Source organism: Notolepis coatsorum (assembly GCF_963971535.1).
Source record: "Notolepis coatsorum genome assembly, chromosome: 9".
NCBI classification, from domain to species: Eukaryota; Metazoa; Chordata; class Actinopteri; order Aulopiformes; family Paralepididae; genus Notolepis; species Notolepis coatsorum.
The window spans coordinates 128,528,824-128,541,532 of NC_140173.1; the positions used below are offsets into that span (position 1 = coordinate 128,528,824).

The following is a 12,709-nucleotide window of genomic DNA, read 5'->3' on the forward strand; positions in this document are numbered from 1 at the left end:
ATTACTGTAACTGAGGGGTACAATTCCCTGACTGTATTGATAAGTATGGTATCATTAAACCACTACCGCTTTATGTACTTTAATTACTGGCCATACAGTACACGATATCTAAGTATGATGAACACTTTCCCACATATGAAATCAGGTCCACACAAAGGTAATAGTCAAATATTTAATATATAGCAAAAGGTACATATAATAGTTACTTATTACATTTATGATTTGAATTGAATGCTCTTGTAAGGCAAATGAGTACTCGTATGCAAATCAACACTGAATGTCCAATCTCTGGTTACACAGGAAGCAAGTATACAACCTGGCTCTTAGGGAATTATAACGATGGCACTTAATGATTATAGCAGGATATACTGTAAAGGGTCCTGCCGGTTGTAAGCCAGTAGGGGGGGTAGGAGAGCCGTCGGCTGTATCCCGTCTGGTCAACGATTTCTAGGGAGAGTTCAGGTACAGAACACAGTGCCCGTAGAACCTTGATCCGCAGATGAATACACTTGGGCTCTCTTGTAGACGATAGCTGTAGCTGTCGGTCCACAACGAAGAAGAAGCGAGGCGACCTCAGTCTGGTCTGAGCGCCGTCTCACCTTGGCTCCTCTCGGGGTAAATCCAACACTCACCGGTGTTGGCGATTATCCGCTCCACAAATCAAAGCACCAAAGCAAATAGATATTCCATGCCGTATAGGGCTCAGCAGTCGTCAGGGTAGGTAATCCAATGTGCAGGTCCACTCGTCCTCGCCTAGAACTCCTCGGATGAAAGCACCACGTGTGGTCTGCCCAACCTGGTTAAGACTCTAGATAACGCGAGGAAGCGATGGGGATGCTGCTCACTTTAGAACTCTAACCGTACGATGCACCATACATAATAGACTATTATTACTTAATAGAAATACGGTGCCAAACTCTGGCAATTCAGCTATTAATTCGCACGAGGTCTCACTGCTATTCTAAGGCCAAACAGGCCGTACTACACCGCACGCGGTATCGTGGGGTGAGGCTTCACATCTTGTTACTTAGTTGGGTAGAAGGGTAAAGGACTAAGATGAATTCTACATTTCTTGCGCCATATTTATATGCACAGTGGACAAGTAGTGCCGCTCTGCTTTCGGTAGCCGTATTCCTGCGCGGAGCTGGGGCTAGTAAGGGCATGTCTCGTCGGTACCTTTGAACTTGAACGCCAGGGGCCGGTCCCTGGCGCCTGGTCCTTTTGTCCAATAAGAGAATGAACTATTATGGGCTGTAGTAGAATAAAGGGATATTCTGTGTATATGTACAAGGAATATACAAGGGATATCAAACGATATACAAATACTATTAAATATATATCCATAAATAAATATATATATTCGGTTTAATCTGATCCTTCACAACAGCCGCCCCCTAATTAGTCCCACCTAATTAGCTAAGCAGAGACAGATTAACCGCACTGTCCACTACTCAATGTCCGCTGTAAGGGTCAGTCAACTCACAAAGTCATAGGGTCATGGTTGTCATCAATAGTATCAGGGAGCCTTGGCAGTTCTATTAGCCTCGCCACGGGTCGGGTGTAAGTCCGTCCTTGGACGAGCACTTCAGCTGCTCGGACCTTTCCATCGGCACCGGTGATCACTTTGCTTACGCGGCCAGCCGGCCACATAGCTCTGGGTAGTGACTGGTCGATGATCATGACGACTGCTCCTTCTGTCAAATTGTCTCTCTCTTTTACCCACTTCTGGCGGGTCTGTAGAGACGGTAGGTAGTGGAGTAGGAAGCTGTTCCAAAACTTGTCAGCCAGTACTTGACTGTACCTCCACATTCTTCGGCCGTTCGCTTCTTCAGGCCTGTACATTGTCTGGGGTAGCGCAGGGTCCAGCCGCCCCATCAAGAGTGTGTTGGGGGTGACTGGGTCGACATCTGCTACATCACTTGAGACGTAACCGAGGGGCTTTGAGTTCAATACTCCCTCGATCTCCGTGAGGACTGTCATTAGGACTTCTTCCGCCACAGTCTGGGCCCCAAGCACGGCGTACAGGGCTGTCTTTATGGAACGTACTTCTCGTTCCCAGGTTCCACCGAAGTGAGGTGCGTTCGGGGGATTAAACTGGAAGTCAATCTGGGATGGAGCGAGGTGGGTCTTAAGTTCTGGGCCCATAGCTTGGAAGCTCTCTCTCAGCTCTCTTTCTCCGCCTTTGAAGTTTGTCCCGTGATCAGACAACAATGTAGACGGTTTTCCTTTCCGTGATGTGAATCTTCGGAAGGCCATAAGGAATGAGTCTGTGCTCATGGTTGGAAGGAGTTCGATATGTATCGCTCTGGTGGTCATGCATTTGAATACAATACCCCACCGCTTCTCGGTTCCTCTTCCTCTCTTTATATACAGCGGGCCAAAACAGTCCATACCGGTGGAGTGAAAGGGCTTGTCGCCGAGTCGGAGGCGACAGGGAGGTAGGTCAGCCATCCGGGGTATACTGGGCTGCGCGCGCCACTTACGGCAGTCTAGACAGGTTCGCTGGAAGCGCCGCACTGCTTCTCTCCCTTGCAGTATCCAATAACGACGTCTGATCTCCGCGAAGACTCTCTCTGCCCCTGCGTGGTGCACATCCTCGTCGTATTTCTTTATGATCAGCTCTGTGACCTTGTGTCGGCTGTTCAAGACTATCGGGTACTTAACGTCATCCGGTAGGTCTGGGGCTCTCCGCAGACGACCACCCACTCTGATGAGATTATGGGCGTCGCTCTCTGGGGCCAGGTGAAGCAGTCTGCTGTCTGATGGGACAGGCTTTGCTCCCTGTAGACAGGCTAGCTCATCGGGGAACGAGTCTCTCTGGGCTCGTTGTAGTAGAAGGAGTTCTGCTTCTTCGTAGTCAGCTGCTGAAATGTCAGTTGTGGGCTGAACCTCTGGGTGGTGCCACAGAAATGTCTTTAGCTGCGCACTCTCTAGGGTGAGGCAATCGTCTAGAACCGGGCCTGTGGGGACGAGTGTGTGTGTCAACCCACAGAACATAGGTTTCTTGTTCTCTGCCTCCTCTTTACTCGCCTCCCGTGGGGTGGGTGTAGGCCACTCTTCTTCGGGGAGCTTGAGGAACTTTGGCCCGTCACTGTAGAGGTTGTGACGGGTGAGGTCATCCAGGGACATTCCCCGGGTGATGACGTCAGCTGGGTTGTGTTTGGTGTCCACATACCTCCAGCTGGTTACTTCTGTTAACTCTTGAATCTCGGTGACTCTGACTCCCACGAAGACCTTGTATCTGCACGAATCAGACCGGATCCATGTGAGTACGGTCGTGGAGTCTGACCACAAGATTGTTCTTTGCACCGGGATGGTGAGTTCACGTTGGATTAACGTGGCGAGCTGCGCTCCTGCTAGGGCTGCGCAGAGCTCTAGACGCGGGATAGATTGTTGCTTGCGTGGGGCTATTCTTGAGCGAGCCAGGATGAAAGCAGTATGTATTTCTCCTCCCTCCTCTCGGGCACGCAAGTAAGCCACCGAACCGTAGGCTACTTCGGAGGCGTCGCTGAATACGTGCAGGTCGATCTTGCATGTCTCTGGCCTCACTGTGGGTGGGAAGTAGCTGCGGCGTATATTAACACCTGGGAGTGAGTGGAGTTCCGTCTCCCACTCTCTCCATGTGGATGCAAGGTGTTCGGGTATGGGATCGTCCCAGCCCTGGTCTTTGTCCCATAGCGCTCTTACAATCATCTTTGCCCTGGTGGTGTAAGGTAGAATACATCCCAACGGGTCATATTGTCTGGCGAGTGTTCTGTATACACTCCGTCTGGTGGTCGGTATTGCCGTCGACCTTCCCTGCTCCTTGATCAGGGGTTTGTGTCTATAATGGAGCGAGTCTGTTTTGAAGCGCCAGACTAGTCCCAGTGTCATTTCTTGGGCTTCTCCTGGGATGGTCGCCATCCAGGTGTCGCTGCTCGCGACCTTGTCCTCGGGGGAGAGGCGGCGCAGTACTTGCGGGTCGCTGCTGGCCCACTGCCTGAGATCAAAGCCGCCTTTGATCAGGGAGGCGCGGAGCTTGAGTAGGAGAGCCTCGGCTTCTTCTGGCGTCGAGACGCTTTGTAAACAGTTGTCCACGTAGAAACTATTTGTCACACTTTGTTGGACCTCTTCATCTGCTGCTGGGTCCTCTGCGACGTGCTTTTGCAGTGCAAACGTAGCACAGCATGGGCTGCATGTGGTTCCGAAAGGGAGGACTTCCCATTGATAGATGGCTGGGCGCTCATCTCCGATCCTCTCTCTCCATAGGAACCGCAGCAGGGGCTTGTCCTCCTCCACTAGTCTCACCTGCAGGAACATCCCTTTGATGTCGCCGCTGATAGCCACCTTGTCCTGGCGGAAGCGTAGTAGCACGCCTAGTAGGGAGGGGCCGAGTGTTGGGCCGGCCAAGAGTTCTTTATTCAGATTTTGTGATCCGATCTGGTAGCTGCAGTTAAACACAATGCGATCCTTGCCGTTGTGGTGGACCTTGTGGTGCGGCACGTACCATGATTCGGTCGTCTGATCGGCCTCTTTAATGTCAATTTTCTTTATGTGTCCCGCTGTGATTAATTTGGTAATCTCAGCGCGGTACACAGCTTCTTGAGCGGGGTCTTTGGCTAGGCGCCGCTCTGTGTTCAATAGATACCGCTCCGTAGCCTCTTTTGTAGCGCGAAAGGTGGGCATTCCCTCTCGCCTCAGGAGTGGAGTTGCGTATCTCATCACTCCGTTGACGTTGACTCTCTTTGTCCCGTGCTCGAGGAGGGCTATAGCGTAGATATCTTCCTTAGAACGAATGTCTTTCTTTTCGTTCTTAAAGGGCATTGTCTCTAGTGTCCATAGCCTCTCGACATGCTGCAGGAGTGTGGTGTCTCCTTCTGTCACTCTGGAGTGGAGGCAGTTAGTGGCTGCTGTTCGGTTAAGAGACTTAGCGAGGGGGCCTTGTAATGTCCATCCTAGGCGGGTCTCGACTGCTGCAGGACAGCCTCTGGGTCCTGTGTGGACCCGGTCTATCGGGACTATGAGGTCTGCATGGTCGGAGCCTATCAGCAGGGTCGGGGTGGCACCGTCTATGAGCGGGATAGGTAGTTGGCGCAGGTGCACATATTTCTCCATTAGCTTGGCGATGGGGTAGGTGTACTGCGATAGTCCTATTTCTTGGCTGGTGAAAGCATTGGTAATCCTGTACCGTCTCTCGGGCTGCCCGCTTGCTGCGATAGTGAAGGAGACATTCTCGCCCTTTATCGTCTTTAGATCTCGTCTTATTGTCCGAATAGTCATCTGGTTCTCGCTCCCCCGTAGCCCCAGCTGGGCCGCAGCGGACGCGAGGAGAAGGGTCTTCTCTGACCCGTCATCAAGGACGCCGTAAGTGTCCATGATCTTATCTTGGTAACTTAGTGTTACACGGACCACCTTTAAGAGCACCTGGGCGCCGCTGCTGCTAGCGGGGTCAATGTACATAACACTTGCCTTTGTGCTGCTGGATGGTACAGGCTTTCTTTTGTTACTGTCGTGTAGGACATCCAGATGGGCTCCGTCACACCGACTACACCTCTTCTTTAGGCGGCACTCGGCTGCCATGTGACTGCGCGCACATCGGTAACAGCGCCTGTTGGATTTTATCCAGTGACTTACTTCTTCAGCGGTCATCTTCTTGAACTGGTCACATTGTGACAACCAGTGTTCCTTCTCGCAGTACGGGCACACCATCTTCCACTTCTCTTTCATCGAGGGGGTACTGTGGTTCTTGCTGCTCGGTACTGATTCTGATTGGTGCATGACAGTCACCGATCTTCGGCCATCGTTTACTCTCCTAGGTCCCTCTCTGGAGCTTGGTGTGCTCCGCACGAACGTATCCAGCCGTAGGCTGCTGACTTCTCTCGCCAGGAAGTCGGCTAAATCTAGGAGGGATGGCTCGGGACCGTTAGGATCACGGTGGTCTCTTTGCCGCCTGAAGCGCTCCTGTCGGGCGGGTGGCAGCTTCTCTAAAATCCTCTCGACGTTCGAGTTTGCGTATAGTTCGTGCATACCCTTTTCTCGTTGCGCCCCCAGCATCCCTACCAGGGATTGTACTTTTATAGACAGGTCGTCTAGTGAGCGATTGTCTGTTGCTGGGGGTAGGCGGTCAATATGCCTTATCTCCTGTATTACGTAATCCCATATACGTCCATATCTCTGGTCCAGCGCTGCTAGAGCCGCGGTGTATGGGGTCGTAGAGGTGGCATAGGCCAGCGCTATGTTGTGCGCTCGGGGCACTTTCAGGTGCTTTAATAATATTGCATACTTGTGGCGTTCGTCAGCGACATCCACCATCATTGTCTCTAAGCACATCCGGAGCTCCGTGTACTGTGCTCGATTCTCATGGGTGAAGTCTGGAAACATCGGTGTGCCAATGTATGACGCCATGGATGGCTGGCACATCGGTGAGCGTTGGAAGAGAGGCCTCCTGGGCGAGTCTCTTCTTACGCCTCTCGGTGGGCTGGTACTGGCAGGGTACCATGGCCCGCTGGTCCAGGTGCTATTCCTCGGGACTGGTCGTGCGTCATGCTCACCCGTGAATCGAGTCGGGGGTCTGTAGCGCAGAGCCGCGGGGGTATAGCCTGGGCTGTACTGGACCTCCTGGTCCTGTGGAGTAATGTGCTGCTGTCGGGCTTGACTCTCCTCTTCTCCCTCTTCTTCTTCTGCCAGGTCATCTAGATCCTGTAGTCGTTTATTTAGCCTCTCCGCGGTGTCCGCCGTTCCTTCCTTGTAGCTGGGTCTCACTTGGACCGGTCGGGGAAGGAGTTCGGAGGGGGGTGTAGACTCTCTCTGGTGGTCGAGTTCAAGGTCGCCTGCTCGGTCAGGGGAGGGTGCCCTTGACACGTGTCTTGACGAGGCCCTGGAACCCCTTGTGGAGGGAGGGGGTGTTGCCCTGGTGATCAGCTGCTCCATTAGCTGCGCTTGTAGTCTGTCGCGCTCGGCTTGTAGTCTGTCGCGCTCGCCTTGTAGTCTGTCGCGCTCGGCGTCGCGCTTGGTGAGATCGGCTTCTCTTTGGGCACCGGCAGCGGCACGCTGGGTGTCGGCCCGGTCTCTTGCCATATTCTCTTCCGTCTGAAGGCGTCTCAGCTCCAGACGTATGTGCTCTTCTTCGCTCCGTTGCTGTGTTTAGAGTCGATCGCGTTCACCCTGAAGTCGATCGTGTTCACCCTGAAGTCGATCGCGTTCGGTAGAGGCTGTCAGGCTGGCGAAGAACGCCTGTGACAGCATCCTCTCCGCCTCGCTGGGGGAAGACGCTTGTAGAGGTGAGCCGCTCCTGGCTGTACCCGTTGGGGATGCGTTCCCCTGCGAGGAGTCCTGGAGCTCTATCTCCTCGGCGCTCTCCTCATCTTGTTCCGTGCAGAGTTCCACCTCTGGAGGGTTGTCTTCCTCCCAGAGCTCTGGGGGGACTACTTCTTCGGTCTTGGCGGGGGGTAAAGTCGTGTCAGTTCCCTCCTGGTCCCCACCGTGAGCTTGGTCAGTTACATTAGAACCCACTAGGGCCTCTGTGGTCGGGGTATCCTGGTTGATAGGGTCGGACATAATTTTACTTTCTACTTTTACTGCGTTTACTGTTTGTAGAAGGCTAGGTAGTTTACTGACAGCGTAATCCTCTAAGTACTGAGGTGGCTGTCGTCTACGTTGCGGGCGTTCTACTTTAGGAGGACCGTTTCGTGGAGTGTTCATCATAGGCCATTTCAATATTAATACCACTATATTAATATTACACTAATTACCCTCCGGCTCGAAGGACCAATTGTAACTGAGGGGTACAATTCCCTGACTGTATTGATAAGTATGGTATCATTAAACCACTACCGCTTTATGTACTTTAATTACTGGCCATACAGTACACGATATCTAAGTATGATGAACACTTTCCCACATATGAAATCAGGTCCACACAAAGGTAATAGTCAAATATTTAATATATAGCAAAAGGTACATATAATAGTTACTTATTACATTTATGATTTGAATTGAATGCTCTTGTAAGGCAAATGAGTACTCGTATGCAAATCAACACTGAATGTCCAATCTCTGGTTACACAGGAAGCAAGTATACAACCTGGCTCTTAGGGAATTATAACGATGGCACTTAATGATTATAGCAGGATATACTGTAAAGGGTCCTGCCGGTTGTAAGCCAGTAGGGGGGGTAGGAGAGCCGTCGGCTGTATCCCGTCTGGTCAACGATTTCTAGGGAGAGTTCAGGTACAGAACACAGTGCCCGTAGAACCTTGATCCGCAGATGAATACACTTGGGCTCTCTTGTAGACGATAGCTGTAGCTGTCGGTCCACAACGAAGAAGAAGCGAGGCGACCTCAGTCTGGTCTGAGCGCCGTCTCACCTTGGCTCCTCTCGGGGTAAATCCAACACTCACCGGTGTTGGCGATTATCCGCTCCACAAATCAAAGCACCAAAGCAAATAGATATTCCATGCCGTATAGGGCTCAGCAGTCATCAGGGTAGGTAATCCAATGTGCAGGTCCACTCGTCCTCGCCTAGAACTCCTCGGATGAAAGCACCACGTGTGGTCTGCCCAACCTGGTTAAGACTCTAGATAACGCGAGGAAGCGATGGGGGTGCTGCTCACTTTAGAACTCTAACCGTACGATGCACCATACATAATAGACTATTATTACTTAATAGAAATACGGTGCCAAACTCTGGCAATTCAGCTATTAATTCGCACGAGGTCTCACTGCTATTCTAAGGCCAAACAGGCCGTACTACACCGCACGCGGTATCGTGGGGTGAGGCTTCACATCTTGTTACTTAGTTGGGTAGAAGGGTAAAGGACTAAGAGGAATTCTACATTTCTTGCGCCATATTTATATGCACAGTGGACAAGTAGTGCCGCTCTGCTTTCGGTAGCCGTATTCCTGCGCGGAGCTGGGGCTAGTAAGGGCATGTCTCGTTGGTACCTTTGAACTTGAACGCCAGGGGCCGGTCCCTGGCGCCTGGTCCTTTTGTCCAATAAGAGAATGAACTATTATGGGCTGTAGTAGAATAAAGGGATATTCCGTGTATATGTACAAGGAATATACAAGGGATATCAAACGATATACAAATACTATTAAATATATATCCATAAATAAATATATATATTCGGTTTAATCTGATCCTTCACAACAGCCGCCCCCTAATTAGTCCCACCTAATTAGCTAAGCAGAGACAGATTAACCGCACTGTCCACTACTCAATGTCCGCTGTAAGGGTCAGTCAACTCACAAAGTCATAGGGTCATGGTCATCATCAATAGTATCAGGGAGCCTTGGCAGTTCTATTAGCCTCGCCACGGGTCGGGTGTAAGTCCGTCCTTGGACGAGCACTTCAGCTGCTCGGACCTTTCCATCGGCACCGGTGATCACTTTGCTTACGCGGCCAGCCGGCCACATAGCTCTGGGTAGTGACTGGTCGATGATCATGACGACTGTTCCTTCTGTCAAATTGTCTCTCTCTTTTACCCACTTCTGGCGGGTCTGTAGAGACGGTAGGTAGTGGAGTAGGAAGCTGTTCCAAAACTTGTCAGCCAGTACTTGACTGTACCTCCACATTCTTCGGCCGTTCGCTTCTTCAGGCCTGTACATTGTCTGGGGTAGCGCGGGGTCCAGCCGCCCCATCAAGAGTGTGTTGGGGGTGACTGGGTCGACATCTGCGACATCACTTGAGACGTAACCGAGGGGCTTTGAGTTCAATACTCCCTCGATCTCCGTGAGGACTGTCATTAGGACTTCTTCCGCCACAGTCTGGGCCCCAAGCACGACGTACAGGGCTGTCTTTATGGAACGTACTTCTCGTTCCCAGGTTCCACCGAAGTGAGGTGCGTTCGGGGGATTAAACTGGAAGTCAATCTGGGATGGAGCGAGGTGGGTCTTAAGTTCTGGGCCCATAGCTTGGAAGCTCTCTCTCAGCTCTCTTTCTCCGCCTTTGAAGTTTGTCCCGTGATCAGACAACAATGTAGACGGTTTTCCTTTCCGTGATGTGAATCTTCGGAAGGCCATAAGGAATGAGTCTGTGCTCATGGTTGGAAGGAGTTCGATATGTATCGCTCTGGTGGTCATGCATTTGAATACAATACCCCACCGCTTCTCGGTTCCTCTTCCTCTCTTTATATACAGCGGGCCAAAACAGTCCATACCGGTGGAGTGAAAGGGCTTGTCGCCGAGTCGGAGGCGACAGGGAGGTAGGTCAGCCATCCGGGGTATACTGGGCTGCGCGCGCCACTTACGGCAGTCTAGACAGGTTCGCTGGAAGCGCCGCACTGCTTCTCTCCCGTGCAGTATCCAATAACGACGTCTGATCTCCGCGAAGACTCTCTCTGCCCCTGCGTGGTGCACATCCTCGTCGTATTTCTTTATGATCAGCTCTGTGACCTTGTGTCGGCTGTTCAAGACTATCGGGTACTTAACGTCATCCGGTAGGTCTGGGGCTCTCCGCAGACGACCACCCACTCTGATGAGATTATGGGCGTCGCTCTCGGGGGCCAGGTGAAGCAGTCTGCTGTCTGATGGGACGGGCTTTGCTCCCTGTAGACAGGCTAGCTCATCGGGGAACGAGTCTCTCTGGGCTCGTTGTAGTAGAAGGAGTTCTGCTTCTTCGTAGTCAGCTGCTGAAATGTCAGTTGTGGGCTGAACCTCTGGGTGGTGCCACAGAAATGTCTTTAGCTGCGCACTCTCTAGGGTGAGGCAATCGTCTAGAACCGGGCCTGTGGGGACGAGTGTGTGTGTCAACCCACAGAACATAGGTTTCTTGTTCTCTGCCTCCTCTTTACTCGCCTCCCGTGGGGTGGGTGTAGGCCACTCTTCTTCGGGGAGCTTGAGGAACTTTGGCCCGTCACTGTAGAGGTTGTGACGGGTGAGGTCATCCAGGGACATTCCCCGGGTGATGACGTCAGCTGGGTTGTGTTTGGTGTCCACATACCTCCAGCTGGTTACTTCTGTTAACTCTTGAATCTCGGTGACTCTGACTCCCACGAAGACCTTGTATCTGCACGAATCAGACCGGATCCATGTGAGTACGGTCGTGGAGTCTGACCACAAGATTGTTCTTTGCACCGGGATGGTGAGTTCACGTTGGATTAACGTGGCGAGCTGCGCTCCTGCTAGGGCTGCGCAGAGCTCTAGACGCGGGATAGATTGTTGCTTGCGTGGGGCTATTCTTGAGCGAGCCAGGATGAAAGCAGTATGTATTTCTCCTCCCTCCTCTCGGGCACGCAAGTAAGCCACCGAACCGTAGGCTACTTCGGAGGCGTCGCTGAATACGTGCAGGTCGATCTTGCATGTCTCTGGCCTCACTGTGGGTGGGAAGTAGCTGCGGCGTATATTAACACCTGGGAGTGAGCGGAGTTCCGTCTCCCACTCTCTCCATGTGGATGCAAGGTGTTCGGGTATGGGATCGTCCCAGCCCTGGTCTTTGTCCCATAGCGCTCTTACAATCATCTTTGCCCTGGTGGTGTAAGGTAGAATACATCCCAACGGGTCATATTGTCTGGCGAGTGTTCTGTATACACTCCGTCTGGTGGTCGGTATTGCCGTCGACCTTCCCTGCTCCTTGATCAGGGGTTTGTGTCTATAATGGAGCGAGTCTGTTTTGAAGCGCCAGACTAGTCCCAGTGTCATTTCTTGGGCTTCTCCTGGGATGGTCGCCATCCAGGTGTCGCTGCTCGCGGCCTTGTCCTCGGGGGAGAGGCGGCGCAGTACTTGCGGGTCGCTGCTGGCCCACTGCCTGAGATCAAAGCCGCCTTTGATCAGGGAGGCGCGGAGCTTGAGTAGGAGAGCCTCGGCTTCTTCTGGCGTCGAGACGCTTTGTAAACAGTTGTCCACGTAGAAACTATTTGTCACACTTTGTTGGACCTCTTCATCTGCTGCTGGGTCCTCTGCGACGTGCTTTTGCAGTGCAAACGTAGCACAGCATGGGCTGCATGTGGTTCCGAAAGGGAGGACTTCCCATTGATAGATGGCTGGGCGCTCATCTCCGATCCTCTCTCTCCATAGGAACCGCAGCAGGGGCTTGTCCTCCTCCACTAGTCTCACCTGCAGGAACATCCCTTTGATGTCGCCGCTGATAGCCACCTTGTCCTGGCGGAAGCGTAGTAGCACGCCTAGTAGGGAGGGGCCAAGTGTTGGGCCGGCCAAGAGTTCTTTATTCAGATTTTGTGATCCGATCTGGTAGCTGCAGTTAAACACAATGCGATCCTTGCCGTTGTGGTGGACCTTGTGGTGCGGCACGTACCATGATTCGGTCGTCTGATCGGCCTCTTTAATGTCAATTTTCTTTATGTGTCCCGCTGTGATTAATTTGGTAATCTCAGCGCGGTACACAGCTTCTTGAGCGGGGTCTTTGGCTAGGCGCCGCTCTGTGTTCAATAGATACCGCTCCGTCGCCTCTTTTGTAGCGCGAAAGGTGGGCATTCCCTCTCGCCTCAGGAGTGGAGTTGCGTATCTCATCACTCCGTTGACGTTGACTCTCTTTGTCCCGTGCTCGAGGAGGGCTATAGCGTAGATATCTTCCTTAGAACGAATGTCTTTCTTTTCGTTCTTAAAGGGCATTGTCTCTAGTGTCCATAGCCTCTCGACATGCTGCAGGAGTGTGGTGTCTCCTTCTGTCGCTCTGGAGTGGAGGCAGTTAGTGGCTGCTGTTCGGTTAAGAGACTTAGCGAGGGGGCCTTGTAATGTCCATCCTAGGCGGGTCTCGACTGCTGCAGGACAG

The 12,709-nt window shown here is 52.3% G+C and overlaps 1 protein-coding gene across 1 annotated transcript in view; it reads left to right on the plus strand.

Annotated features, from left to right (window-relative positions):
* The window catches only part of piezo1 (piezo type mechanosensitive ion channel component 1 (Er blood group)), a 220,676-nt gene that overhangs the window by 151,707 nt on the left and 56,260 nt on the right, over positions 1-12,709 (plus strand).